Raw genomic sequence first — 16,259 nt, 5'->3', positions numbered from 1 at the left:
CGATCGCTTGGAAGCTTGTAGATATTAAAGGAATAAGTCCTTCCATGTGCACGCACAAAATTTTAATGAATGATGACTACAAAACAGTAATTCAACCGCAACGAAGAGTAAATCCCAATGTACAAGAAGTGGTTAAAAATGAAGTCATCAAGCTACTTGACACCGGACTAATCTACCCTATCTCCGATAGTCCGTGGGTGAGTCCCGTCCAAGTAGTTCCAAAGAAAGGAGGTATGACGGTAATAACTAATGAGAAAAATGAATTAATACCAACAAGGACCGTCACAGGATGGAGAGTTTGTATAGACTATAGACGATTAAATGAAGCAAGAAGGAAAGACCACTTTCCTTTGCCTTTCATTGATCAAATGTTAGAACGACTATCCGGCCATAAATTTTATTGTTTCTTAGATGGTTTTTCAGGTTACTTTCAAATACCAATAGCACCAGAAGACCAAGAGAAAACAACTTTCACATGCCCCTACGGAACTTTCGCATATCGACGCATGCCATTCGGTCTATGTAATGCACCTGCAACATTCCAACGTTGTATGGTAGCCATTTTCCATGATATGATAGAAAAGACAATGGAAGTCTTCATGGACGACTTTTCTATCTTTGGAGACTCATATGACCAATGCCTCGATAATCTTGAACGAATGCTATCCCGATGTGAGGAAACTAACCTCGCCCTTAACTGAGAAAAATGCCATTTCATGGTAACGGAGGGAATAGTACTCGATCACAAAATCTCAAGCGAAGGAATGGAAGTCGATCGAGCAAAAATAGAAACTATTTCTCGATTACCTCCACCATCCTCCGTTAGAGCAATAAGAAGTTTCTTAGGGCATGCCGGATTTTATAGAAGATTTATCAAGGACTTTTCGAAAATTTCAAGACCTCTAACAAAATTACTTGAAAAAGATGCACCTTTCATCTTTGAACAAGGAATGCAATCAAGCATTTCTAACCCTCAAGGAAATGCTAGTCAATGCACCTATCATGATAGCGCCCGATTGGAAATTCCCTTTCGAAATCATGTGTGATGCAAGTGACTTTGCCGTTGGAGCAGTCTTGGGACAAAGAAAAGAAAAGCATTTCCACCCAATTTATTATGCTAGTAAAACGCTTAACGATGCACAAGAGAATTACACAACTACAGAAAAAGAATTTCTAGCCGTGGTGTTTGCTTTTGATAAATTCCGTTCTTACCTTGTTCTTTCTAAAACTGTAGTCTATACAGACCATGCAGCTATCAGGTACCTCTTCAAGAAACAAGACGCAAAACCCCATTTGATCAGATGGATTCTACTCCTCCAAGAGTTCGACATCGAAATCAAAGACAAAAGAGGAGCAGAAAACACTACTGCAGATCATCTTTCACGCCTAGAAGACCCAGCTTTAGAAGCGACCAGGGACGAGCAAATCAACGAAAAATTTCCCACAGAGTCCTTGGAGATGATGGAGAGTAGACAAGAACCACGGTATGCCGACTATGCTAATTATTTAGCTAGCGGTATAGTCACCAAAGGATGGCCGCATCACCAAAGAAAGAAATTCTTTGCTGATGTAAAGCATTACTTTTGGGAAGACCCTTATCTTTTCAAAATATGTGCCGACCAGCTCATCCGAAGGTGTGTCCATGGTAATGAAGCACGAAGAATTCTCTGTCACTGTCATGAAGGTCCATACGGAGGACATCATGGTGCCGCTAGTACCGCACGAAAGGTATTTGATTCAGGATTTTATTGGCCAACCATTTACAAGGATGCACAAAACCTTGTAAAGACATGTGATGCTTGCCAAAGATCAGGTAATATTTCTTCCAAAAACGAAATGCCTCAAAATGGCATTCTCGTTTGTGAAATCTTTGATGTGTGGGGACTCGATTTCATGGGACCTTTCCCACCGTCAAAAGGAAACAAATATATACTTGTGGCAGTCGATTATTTGTCTAAATGGGCAGAGGCCGAAGCTCTTCCAACAAATGATGGAAGAGTAGTGGTAAAATTTCTGAAAAAATTATTTTCTCGTTCCGGAACACCAAAAGCTTTGATAAGTGATAGAGGTACCCATTTTTGCAATCATCAACTCGAAAAAATATTAACAAGGTATGGGGTCTATCACCGGGTCTCAACAGCGTATCACCCTCAAACAAATGGGCAAGCCGAAGTGACTAACCGAGGTTTAAAACGAATACTTGAAAAAACCGTAGGACTAAATAAAAAGGAACGGGCTGACAAATTAGACGATGCTTTATGGGCCTTTCGAACTGCTTATAAAACCACTATAGGCACAACCCCATATAAGCTCGTCTATGGAAAAAGCTGTCACTTGCCGGTAGAAATAGCTCACAGAGCCTACTGGGCAATAAAAAATGTAAACTTAGACTTAGAAACTGCCGGTAAAAATCGATTTTGTCAAATGAATGAATTAGACGAATTAAGGAACTATGCATATTCTAACTCCGAAATTTATAAAGAAAGAATGAAAAATTTACATGATAAATATATTAAGTCTAATGAATTTCGGGTAGGAGATCAAGTTCTATTGTTTAATTCACGACTTCGATTATTTCCTGGAAAACTAAAATCTAGGTGGTCAGGACCTTTTTTCGTCACCCATGTTTTTTCTCACGGTGCAGTAGAAATTAAAGCTCGAAATGAGATACCATTTAAAGTCAATGGCCAACGGCTAAAACTCTACCGAGGATCCATTGAGGATGAGGAAGAGGAGATCTCGCTTCAAACGGTTAACGAATAAAATCAACATCATACCCGACATGTTACGAACAGGCGAGTGTACATCAAAAACTGGTAATTCTTCTAACCATTTTCGGAAAAAGGGGCATGCACACGAGCACAAAAAAAAAGAAAAAATTTCTCGGCACGAGGCCGTGTCGAGGCAACTGTCGGGATAAAACCCTCTTTTCATAACAGTTACCTCATTCCACACGCCCCGTTTTGCCGAAAACGCTCTGGTTCCAGGCGATTTTCCGCAGATTTTCGACGTCATTCCTACGTTTAACAACATCAAGGTATGATTCTATCATCTTTAGTAGTTAGATTAGTTACTTGCATGTAGTTAAAACATCAAAAATTGGGGAAAAATCTAGGGTTCTTCATGTTCATCCGGATCGAACTTCAAATTTTTGATGCAATCTGTTAGTAGTAGTTTAGATTAGTGTAGTAGGAAGTAAATATACATGTATTGTTGATAGATTCGTCCGATTTCTGACTAAAACCTCAAAACCTTGTTTTTAAACCGAAAAAGACGAAATTGGAAGGGTAAACGGTTTGTTTTGGGAAAAACGACACTTAGGGTTTCATTTTCGGGGGAACCCGCAACTACTTGGCTAAAAATTTTCAGGTTTTCGGAACCGGGACGAAAAATGAAGTTTTTGGGTTACAGACGCCTGGACACAGGGCCGTGCCCGCTGAACACGGGGCCGTGTCCAGCCTACTGTTTGCAGTTTCTTTAAAAATTTCTTTGTTTCATACTAACTTTTGGTGTATTCTTTCAGATGGCAAAGTTCACAAGGTTCAATGCAAGCGAACTCGATGCTAGGGCGAGATATGAAATACTTCAAACAAGACCCGAGGAGTACCCTAGGCGAGCATGTACGGACCTATTAACCATGGTGAACCAGCTAGACCGATTCAACAACATCGTGACAGGGCCACTAGCAGTTGCATTGAACACTCGGCTTCGGTCGGTGCATCAATGCACCATGGAATTTTACAGTACTTTCGCTTTCAATTCGAGGTGTGACCCGTTTGACAATGAAGGGGTCGCATTTCGGTGTGGCGGGACAAAGTACTCAATCTCCATGGCACAGTTTGGAGCCATAATAGGACTGTACGGTGAAGAGGAATCGGGAAATGAGGAAAACACCGGGGGATTACGAGACTTGGATGAGAATGAACGTCAAGCCGCATGGGCCCAAATCGGTGAAGGAATCTACAACCCTAGCAGCACCAAGAGTACCAAACTGAGGGACCCGCTGACGGGTGGTCCGTTGGACAACCCTTAAATGGTTTAAAAATATTAAAATTCCATACTTTACTTGGTTATTTGCTTGAACTTAGTAACTACGAGTGTTCGTGTGTTTTGCAGGTAAATCGCTTAATTCGGTTAAATTGGAATGTGTAGGCTACGGTTGGAAATTAAATGGCATCGTGACTTTGTGGTTCAAAGAATTAAAAGGACATCACATGAGGGGACTTGGGTGGTTTTTGTCAACACACATCATCAACCGATCACATCATCATCATCAATGTCGATTTTTGGGAATTGTGGAGGCATTATTGCTTTAAAATAACTCATCCAATCATCACCACCATTGGCAGCCAACATAAAACAATATCACGTGAAGATCAAAAGAAAAGGATTTAGTGGGCCGCATATTTTATTGGGTCGATCACTTGTGGAGGACTTTTTTGGCAGCCCTTAAATCACGTGAGGGAGACTAGGCTGGACATATATCACGCATACAATTGCAACATCATTGGGAGCAGCAATCCATATTCTACTTGGTGGACTCATAGTGGGCCGCCATATATGTGAACATCAAACATCATCATTAATACAAGGTCAACAACACACATCATCACTTAGTGGGCTGACATGAGGACTTTTGGGATTTGTTGATTGGGCCGATAACAAGGCAAGATAGGTGGGCGGCACATGTTATCACGAGAAGGAGGAAATTGGCAGCCAACATATGGCATGTGAGTTAAAGAGGCAAGCAACACGTGGATACATATAAACATCATCGATTACATTATCAGAGAAAGGGGTATTCACGTGACTTGGGTTTTGACGGCGGTTGATCATGTTAAGGCAATTAATTTTAGACATTATCAACTTTAGTCAACAACCAATTTGATACATGGCACATGCAAAGTAAGATAGATTCACATCGGCTGAGGGAGGCAGACATCATCACGTGAACAAGGAATAGCAATTAGGTTGTCGCCGTAAATTACGGCTCCACCGTAATTTACGGTGGACCTGATTTTGGCAAAGTCCCCACCGTAAATCAGTCTACCTGTACCGTAACACTAATATGTGTACCGTAATTTACGGTATGGCCGTAAATTACGGTGGAAGCTGCATCTGAAACGTAACTGCCTCATTAAAGTTAGTTTTATGTTGCCTTTTCATTATTCCTCATCATTGGACGGTTTTGGATCATCTTGGGGGCGAATTTTGGCTACTTGCTTGGTTTTGAACAATTTTCTATCATCCGGTTTGTATTTTCGATTTGTATGAACATTGGTTTGATTATGATGATGATTCACCAAGCCATGTCCGGCTAAACTCTTCGGTGATCATCTTAGGTGAATGTTTCTTGAACTTTTGTGTGTTTTATTTCTGAATTTCTAGAATGATAACTTGTGTTGCTTGAATATCATGGTGTATGCTTGATTGCTTGTAACTTGTTAATCGATATTGCAATTTCTAGTCTTAATCGTACGTTCTTGGTGCCGTTGGCAATCGAGATATCACGGGAAGGGTTAGGGTTGGTTATTGGTTAATTGGTCATCGGGAAACAACCTCGCGTTTATATAATCCGAGTACTTTGTCCCCTTTTATCACTTCAATCATCTATACACGAGTTATGTCTATGTAACTCTTTCTAGTTGGAATTACACACAATTGTTTAAAGAAACTGAAACCTAAGGTGATCATTGTTCTCTCCTAATTTGTTTTACAACCAACATTTGATTTGATTTAGTTTTTAATTTAGTTTTCTAAAACAACAATCCAAACTCTTGAATTTTAATTTCTGCAATTTAGTTTAATATTAGTTTAAGTACAAAGCTATACAATCGACACATCTTCCACATACTCCCTGAGTTCGATACCCTCTTACCACTATCTATAGTTGTTTGGGGATTAAATTTGCGTGACCCACGACATCACGTCACCCACTATACCGCTACATTCACAGGCTCCTCACCTACTCGCTAAACCAGCGTCACGACAGTAGTGGCGTTGTAGGGTTGAAAGATTTGGTTGTCCTTCACTGCATCCACAACCGGAAGCCTCTCGATGTTCCATATCTCCTGTTACGAAACATGCATCTCAATCGCCTTGCTCGCGCTCCAACACCTATCTTCTTTGGGGGATGGGTGTACCGTCTTTTCAAGCATTTCACGAACATTCCGAGGTCCTTTGAAAGAAGTCCATGGTCGGGACGAGTTGACTACCACATTTGCCGAGCCATGAACTTACTTTATGAGGTGGAAGACGGGACGGTGAGCTTCCAAAGAACACAAGGCTATGCATGGAACCCACAGGAGGCCCTAGTTCTTCATGCACCACCTCCCCACTACCAATACCAACCCCATGGCGATCCGGGTCAATCCTCCTCACAAGGAAGCGGTTTTCCTAACTTTCAAAGCTTACATGATCTTTTGCAGGAAAACCTCATGTGTACCAGGAACACCTACAATCTCGCCAACAACACATACCACCGGGTCGGAGCTATTGAACGCAACATCAACGATATACAAGATGATATCGGTAGCATCCGGGAGTATATGGCGGGGCATGGGGGTGGAGGTGATGATAGTGATGAAGACATGGAGTAGGAGGTTTGAAGGAACAAGGAGCGGGTTGATGGTGAGCCCACAGGTTTAAGTACCCTTTTCTATCGAACAATTTATGGCCTGCGTGCCAAATGTTGAACAATTTACTTTTCTTGACTACTTTTAATTTCCGTTTTATTTTTCTTTTACTTTATGCTTGAAGACAATTAACTATGGTAATGTAGGATGTTTATGTTGCTTGGTGTGGTATTAAGTGATGAAACAGGTACAAACCAAGGCTTGGAGTGCTAAACCTTAGCACTTATAGGCCAAAAATGGACAAACCGGGAGAAGAAACCTGTTTTTCAGGCTTACAGACTGTCCACACGGGGACGTGCCCAGCCGACACGCCCCCGTGTTCACCTCCCAGACCTGCTGTTTGGTTACTGTCCTGCAAATATTTGCCAGACACGGGGCCGTGTCTAACCAACACGCCCCAGTGTTCACCTTCTGTAAGTTTTTGTTACTGGCAGTTCACCACGGGGTCGTGTCCAGCGGACACGGGGCCGTGTCCAGACTGCCAGTAACATAAATCTTTGCTTTTTAACACCACATTACACATCCAATCAACCTAAAAATTTATTTTTGGAACACATTGAGGACAATGTGTAATTTAAGTGTGGGGGGGGGAGCTAAAACCTTGAAATTTTGCAAGTCCTAACAACAAGCCTTACACAAAACTCTATTGGAACCGCTAAACACCCCAAATTTTTTCAAAAATTTTCATTTTTTTACTTGTCTAAAGTTTAAGTTAGGAATCCTAAGATTAGTAAGGTTATATTTTTACAAATTTTACAACCGAGAGCGTCGTGATAACAAGAACCAACATAAGGAAACTATGAAACGACATAACTAGCTTAGTTAAAATTTGATTATATATGCTCGATCACATAAAAACCCATTCCTACAAAAGTGAGTTTTGAGCCTTTATTGAGCATACAAATTCACATCTTTAGACTAAATGCTCATTTTTCGTTTCTTGTGTGAATAGCCGCTTGGTTCTTACAACTCTAGAACTTGCCACAACGATTCATTCCCGGTCCTTACCAACTTAAACCCAAGTAAGTAAATGATGGAGGCATTAGGACTAACCATTTTTCTTTCCACACCATTATTTTTCATTTTTTTTACCACGTACCCAAAATCCCCCTAGTTAACCCCTTTGAGCCTAAACCTTTCATTTTTTACCCTAAAACCCTTTTTACCCACAAAAACCGTTTTTATTTTCACCCTTTATTTTAGTAACAAGCTCGGTTTTTCGCAAGCTCGGTTTTTTGTGTGAAAAAAAAAATGATGATGAAGTTAAAAACAAACAAAGCTATGAAAACAAAAGCTTGTTTGGAGAAATGCTTCAAAATAAAAAGTCACTAAAAACAAAGTGTTTTACGAAAACCGAAGCTTTTTACGCTTTTCGCCCTTTTACTAACCACTAACCCAACCACCCACCTTTAGCCCAAGCCTAACCCTTCACCCAAAAAGTCCTCTTTGTCACACCCCCAAAATCCCACACTGCGGAGTACCACCGCTTGGGAGCGTGACTGACCAGGATCAAGCCATCAATCATATCAAACATAGCATTTAATAATAATAAAAGTAATTAAGGTAGTTCATCATGACATGATTGATGTTTCAAAACCAAACATTGTATAAGTAGCGGAAGCATAGCAATGAAATCTCAAAAACAGTTATAAGTTCAGATATCGTTCATGATCCACATCCCACAACGACCTGCTCCTCCTTGTGCAAGCTCCATAATGTACCTAAGGTCCTGCAAGGCATGCAGCAAATAATCAACAAACTAGTTGAGCGAGTTCACAGAAAGTAAGTTCATAACATAGTGCATAAGTATACTAGTGGGGGCTTCCCATACTAGTGTGTACTAAAGGTGGGGGCTTCCCAAACCTTGTGTTAATATTACCGGTGGGGGGCTTCCCACGTTTATCCTTACTAATGAGGTCTTCTCATTAGTGGTACTTACTAGACTAACTTCCAACCATGTGTTCTTCTTTACCGAGAACAGGAATACGTACTGGGTCACGTAGGCTTTACGTGACGTGCCCTTCCCCGAGGACAGTGGTACGCGTGGGGGCTACGTAGGCTTTACGCAGCGTGTCCTTCCGACCCGGAAGACAGTAGAAGGTATTGGGTTACGTAGGCTTTACGTAACGTGTCCTCCCGACCCGGGAGACAAATGGCAAATACGGGGTTACGTAGGCTTTACGTAACGTGTCCTGACTATCCTGAGGACGATGGTCTATAGTCTAGTGAATGCGTAAGTACGGGTAACTCTTTCAATATCAACATATCCAACCCAATTCCCAACCCGGGAATCCCATGCCTTGGCTGTGTGAACTCACCTTGGTTTGCTCGGCAGATACACAAAGAGTACAGGTAAGCTAGTAAATGGTCAACCACGTCATATCATGGTTATTATACAAGTCAGGTTTTGACTTCACGTAACGCACGTATAAAACATATAAGTTAACATGTTTCGAGCACTTATAGAACATGGTAACACTTAGCAGTCAAGAGCATAACTTGTGCGTTCTAATCTCGGCCCAACATAACCCGGCCCAAATAATATTCACCCAAATAACATGTCGGCCCAAACAGATAAGCAGTCCAATATCAAACAGTCCACAAATCCAATCATTTGGCCCAAACGATTGGGCCCGTGACAGTGAAAGCCCAAAACAGTGTACGTACAACGGTGGTCTCGAGTCGCAACCGGCGTTCTCGAGTCGCAACAGAGAGTTACGAGTCGCAACAGCTGGTTACGAGTCGCAACAGGTGGTTTCGGCTCATCATGGTCTGGTTACGAGTCGCGATATGACTCGCAACCGTGGTTGCGGCTGATGCTGTTAAGGTCTCGAGTCGAGACTGTGGGTTCCCGACTCGCAATCTGAGTCGCAACCTAGCGTGTAACAGCTTTCCTGATTTCATGCAATTCAGTTACAACATTTATGCAAATCAATTATCGTTGTCAGTTTCCAGAAATCAATTAACAACTAACAGTTTACCATTCAAGAAATCATCGATCAAACAGGGTTTTCTAAACCTTAATTCGTATGAACAACAACATGAACAAATATTAAAATCATTCAACTCGATATATCATACAATCATACAAACAATCCGAACAAGTAAACTGATTCATCCAAATTGTGTAACAATCCAGCCGATTAACATCTACACCAGTCCGAATCATATTCATTTAACCCTAACCATTACCACCACTAATCCGGAACAAAACATAGTAATAACCCAAACGGTTCTAGCTTATAACATGCAACCCTAATCCGTCTAACCTAAACATAGAGTCATAACATCATACCAAATCATCATCAACATACCGAGCATATACAACACACATCAATGGATAACATACTAACCGGAAGATAGGATCAAGCACAAGAAAAGTGAGCCGAATGGAAGAGGAAGGTCTCCGATCCTCTGAGTTGTTCGCCGTCGGGTTCTAGGCAAGCCGAGAGAGAGAGAGAGATAGAGAGCAAGTAGGGTTTGTGTGTGTTATGTGTTTTGCAAAAACAATGAAATCAAACCCCTACTCTTGGTTTTGGTGTTTGCGAGTGGGGAGTGGGCCGAGCCCACTCGGCTGCCTAATGGATCCGTGAACAAGGTGTGGCCCAAAAGGGCTTGTGTGACCGGTTATAATGTGCGGTTTGGGTTTGGCTCGATTAACATGCAAACATATATCACACAACGCACATATTAACATACGTACTCACATAATTATATAATCAAGTTCACATAGTACGTAACATCATAACATTCGTTAACTCAAAGTGTCATATAAGCACACATAACGTTACATCTAAGCAAGTCTAAAGTTCGAGTTGTCACATTATCCCCAACTAATTGGAAATTTCGTCCCGAAATTTGGTATGCACTCACTGAGGAAGCTAGGTAAGTTCAATCATTCACTGGTTTTCCTGGGGTGTCACATCCTCCCCCCGTTGATCTTGAATTTCGTCCCGAAATTCCGAAGTAGTAGCTTCAGCCTCAGTAGTGGTAACATTGGTTTCGAATAACTGGGGGTACTTTTCTGTCATCTTGTCTTCGCGTTCCCAGGTGTACTCTGGGCCACGTTTGGAGTTCCAACGAACTCGAACAAGAGGGATTCTCTTGTGTTTGAGGACCTTCACATCCCGGTCCGTGATTTCAACTGGTTCCTCGACGAACTGCAACCGCTCGTCGATAGTGAGTTCTTTGAAAGGAATGATGAGGTTTTCATCTGATAGGCACTTCTTTAAGTTCGATACATGAAAGACATTGTGAACTGCCCCGAGTTCAGCTGGTAGGTTTAGCTTGTATGCTACTTTGCCAATCTTTTCTATGATTTCGAATGGTCCGACGTATCGCGGACTCAGTTTGCCCCGTTTGCCAAAACGTACCACACCCTTCCAGGGTGAGACTTTTAATAAAACCCGGTCCCCGACCTGAAATTCCAAAGGCTTTCTATGCTTATCGGCGTAGGCTTTCTGACGGTCGCGTGCTGCCGCCATGCGTTGTCGTATCTGTGCGATCTTTTCTGTGGCGTCCACTACAATCTCTGGACCCGTAATCTGACTATCCCCCACCTCTGCCCAGCAGAGGGGTGACCGGCATTTACGCCCGTACAATGCCTCGAATGGAGCGGCTTGGATGCTTATGTGATAATTGTTATTATACGAGAACTCCACCAAAGGGAGGTGCTTTTCCCAGCCGTTGCCGAAATCGATAACGCATGCCCTAAGCATGTCTTCAAGTGTTTGAATCGTTCGCTCAGACTGCCCATCCGTCTGAGGATGATATGCTGTGCTCATGTCTAACCGTGAGCCGAAAGATTTATGCATCGCTTGCCAAAGTTCTGACGTGAATCGTGCATCGCGATCCGAAATGATGGAGATGGGCACCCCGTGCCTCGAAACAACTTCTTTAAGATAGACGTCTGCGAGAGTGGAGAACTTATCCGTTTCCTTTATAGGTAGGAAGTGTGCAGACTTAGTGAGTCGATCCACGATCACCCATATCGTATCATTCCCACGCTGGGATCTAGGTAGGCCTGTGACGAAATCCATGGAAATTTCTTCCCATTTCCATTGCGGTATCTTAGGCTGCTGAAGTAGGCCAGCTGGTTTTTGATATTCGACCTTGACTCTCGCACAGGTCAAACACTTTCCAACGTACGTAGCGATGTGGGCCTTCATACTAGGCCACCAATAAGTAGTGCTGATGTTGTGGTACATTTTGTCTGACCCTGGATGTACCGAGTAGCGAGACTTGTGAGCTTCATCCATTACAAGTTCGCGTAGACCGCCATAAAGTGGGACCCAAATACGCCCCGTTACATAGTAGGCGCCGTCTGCCTTCTGTTCTAATCGTTGTCGTGAGCCGCGTAGAGCTTCAGCCTTGACGTTTTCTGGTTTCAATGCTTCTGCCTGAGCATCTCGTATCTGTGCAGGAAGGCTAGACTGAATCGTAAGCTGTAGCGCTCGCACGCGCCGAGGTAAAGTGTCTTTCCGACTGAGGGCGTCAGCCACAACATTGGCCTTGCCTGTATGGTACTTGATAGCGCATTCGTAATCATTCAGTAGTTCGACCCATCGTCGTTGACGCATGTTCAAATCCTTCTGCTTAAGAATATGCTCGAGACTCCTGTGATCGGTGTAAATCGTGCACCTGGTACCGTACAGATAGTGTCGCCATATCTTAAGCACGAAAACCACAGCTCCCAGCTCTAAATCGTGCGTCGTGTAGTTCCGTTCATGAATCTTTAGTTGACGAGAGGCGTAGGCAATAACTTTATCCCGCTGCATCAATACACAACCCAGACCCTGTATTGATGCGTCACAATATACCACGAAGTCATCCGTGCCCTCTGGCAGTGAGAGAATAGGTGCGCTGCAAAGCCTATCCTTTAGATACTGAAAAGCAGTTTCCTGCGTGTTGCCCCAACGGTAGGTGACACCTTTCTGTGTCAGTAGCGTAAGCGGCTGAGCAATCTTCGAGAAATCCTTGATAAACCGTCTGTAGTAACCTGCCAAACCCAAGAATTGGCGTATTTCCGTTGGCGTTCGTGGTGCAGGCCAGTTCCTGATCGAGTCTACCTTGGATGGATCGACATGGATCCCATCCTTGTTTACTACGTGGCCTAAGAAATGGACCTCACGAAGCCAGAAGTCGCATTTCGAAAACTTAGCGTATAGCTGTTCCTTCCGAAGGAGTTCCAAAATAAGGCGAAGATGCTGCTCGTGTTCCTCCTGACTCTTGGAGTAAATCAGGATGTCGTCGATGAATACTATGACAAACTTGTCAAGATAGGGTTTGCACACCCTGTTCATAAGGTCCATAAATACGGCAGGCGCGTTCGTTAACCCGAATGGCATGACAAGAAACTCGTAGTGACCGTAACGAGTTCTGAAGGCAGTTTTGGAGACGTCCTCCTCCCGGACTCTCAGCTGATGATAACCAGACCTTAAGTCTATCTTCGAATAGTAACACGACCCTTGCAACTGGTCGAATAAGTCGTCGATGCGCGGAAGAGGATAACGGTTCTTCACCGTTACCTTGTTGAGTTCACGGTAGTCGATACACATCCTGAACGTACCGTCTTTCTTTTTCACGAAAAGTACTGGAGCTCCCCAAGGCGAAGAGCTTGGACGAATGAAGCCCTTTTCCAAGAGCTCTTGTAGCTGCTTTGACAATTCCTCCAATTCTGATGGAGCTAGACGATATGGTGCGCGAGCTATGGGTGCTGCTCCCGGAGCGAGCTCGATTTGAAATTCGACCTGACGATGAGGCGGTAAGCCAGGTAAGTCTTCAGGAAACACCTGAGGGTAGTCACGTACAATTGGAATATCTTCCAATTTCTTTTCCTTTGCTGATGCGTCTGTAACGAGTGCCAGAATGGCAGTGTGCCCCTTTCGCAAGCATTTCTGAGCTTTCAAGAAAGAGATGATGCCGACCACTGCACCACTCTTGTCACCTTAAACTTCGAGAGGTTCTTGACCAGAACGTGGAATACGAATTATCTTCTCGCTGCATAAGATTTCTGCCTGGTGTTGGGATAACCAATCCATCCCAATCACGACGTCGAAACTACCCAAAACTATGGGAATGAGATCGATAGAGAAGGCTTGACCAGCTAAGATAAGATTACAACCCTGAACTACGTGCGTGGCTTCTAGACTTTTACCGTTAGCTAACTCTACTACATGTTTGGTGGGTAAAAGTGTTGGTGCACGTTTTAGCAGTTGACACATTTTCACAGACATATAGCTTGTATCCGCACCCGAATCAAACAAAACAGTAACGTAAATATTGTCGAGGAGAAACTTGCCCATAACTACGTTGGGATCGTTCACTGCGTCACCTCGACCTAGCACAAAAGCACGTCCCCTAGCTTCGTTGCCATTATTGTTGTTGTTCCCACCGTTGTTATGCCCATTGCCCTGGTTGTTGTTGTTGCGATTCTGGTTCAACTGAGGGCAGTCGCGTTTGAAATGACCTTCAGCCCCATACTGAAAACATCCCCGGTTTCCACGTTGTGGCTGCTGTTGCTGGTGCTGGTTTTGTGGAGCTGGTTACTGAGGCTGCTGATTCTGATTCGCAGGCCGTGGACTCCTACAGTCCTTGGCCTCGTGACCCATCTTAAGACACCTTTGACAACGACCCTTGTTACACGGGCCATTGTGATGTCTGTGGCAATTGTGGCACTTAGGTTGACTTCCCTGATATCTCCTCTGTCTGTGACCACCAGAGGATTGCTGACTGAGGCTCTGGTAGTGGTCAGTCTTCTGTTGCTGAGCTTGAGACTGAACGGATGCTGAACCTTTACTAGAATCTCCTTCCCACTTTCTTTTGCTGTCGCTAGTAGTAACAGGAGTAGCTGAAGGAGTGACTGTAGCAGTAGCGTTGACACGCTTAGGCAGTTTATTCTGATCCACTGCCTGGTCGGTGATGCGATGAGCGAGACGCTGGATTTCCTGGATGTTGTCGAGGTTAGCCGAGGTAACGTGGCTCTGGATTTCTGGTGCCAACCCCTTGAGATACATCTCGATGCGCTTGTATGGAGGGTCCACCATAGTTGGGCACAGTACGGCTAGCTCATTCGACCGTTTAGTATACGCTTCGATCTCTGATCCAACCATTTTCAAGTTATACAGCTCGTCTTCCAGCTTGTGAATGTCTTCACGCGTGCAATACTCACGCTTGATGAGTTCCTTGAAATCGTTCCATGGGGTGGCGTTAGCAGCTGCCAACCCCAGAATTTGCACCTGCGCGTTCCACCAGGTTAGCGCGATTCCTTCCAAGGTGCCAGTGGCAAACTTGACCTTGCGAGCCTCAGGGCACTCGCACATTTCGAATACTGATTCTAGCTTTTCAAACCAGTGGAGGAGTCCCACTGCCCCCTCTGTGCCGCTGAAGGTACTTGGACGACAGTCCATGAAGTTCTTGAATGTGCAGACAGGCTGCTGCGCGTGTTGACCTATTGTGTACGAATAGGACGAAGTTAAATACGAGAGTGAATGTAGGATCTAGAGATCCTAGTGTGTGCCTATACTGCAGGATATACTACCTGCTTGAGCTGCTGCAACTGCCGCAGCAACTTGAGCTTGAACGAGAGCCTCTAGCTGGGCTTGAGTCATGTTGATTCGTCCAGACATGATCTTCATTGTAACAAGTAGCGTAAGTAAGAATGGTTCGCGAATAGGGCGATGACAGAAAAGAGTAAGCACGTAGGGATTCTCATGCTATAGTATCATGTGTATCTAAGCGTAATGCGAGCAAAGTTCTAAACAGTTCTAGCAAACAGGCAATAAACATAAACCTTATTACCTAGGATGTCGAGTCTTGCACGTGGAGCGAAGCGTCGTTGTGGATCGTTGAGAGCACTGTTCTGGTTATAGTCTAGTTTTAATAAAAACGTTTTCCCATATTAAAACCAAGTTCTCTATAACCAATGGCTCTGATACCAATCTGTCACACCCCCAAAATCCCACACTGCGGAGTACCACCGCTTGGGAGCGTGACTGACCAGGATCAAGCCATCAATCATATCAAACATAGCATTTAATAATAATAAAAGTAATTAAGGTAGTTCATCATGACATGATTGATGTTTCAAAACCAAACATTGTATAAGTAGCGGAAGCATAGCAATGAAATCTCAAAAACAGTTATAAGTTCAGATATCGTTCATGATCCACATCCCACAACGACCTGCTCCTCCTTGTGCAAGCTCCATAATGTACCTAAGGTCCTGCAAGGCATGCAGCAAATAATCAACAAACTAGTTGAGCGAGTTCACAGAAAGTAAGTTCATAACATAGTGCATAAGTATACTAGTGGGGGCTTCCCATACTAGTGTGTACTAAAGGTGGGGGCTTCCCAAACCTTGTGTTAATATTACCGGTGGGGGGCTTCCCACGTTTATCCTTACTAATGAGGTCTTCTCATTAGTGGTACTTACTAGACTAACTTCCAACCATGTGTTCTTCTTTACCGAGAACAGGAATACGTACTGGGTCACGTAGGCTTTACGTGACGTGCCCTTCCCCGAGGACAGTGGTACGCGTGGGGGCTACGTAGGCTTTACGCAGCGTGTCCTTCCGACCCGGAAGACAGTAGAAGGTATTGGGTTACGTAGGCTTTACGTAACGT

Source organism: Helianthus annuus, chromosome 16 (genome assembly GCF_002127325.2).
Source record: "Helianthus annuus cultivar XRQ/B chromosome 16, HanXRQr2.0-SUNRISE, whole genome shotgun sequence".
In the NCBI taxonomy this organism is placed as follows: domain Eukaryota; kingdom Viridiplantae; phylum Streptophyta; class Magnoliopsida; order Asterales; family Asteraceae; genus Helianthus; species Helianthus annuus.
This window is presented reverse-complemented; position numbering follows the sequence as displayed.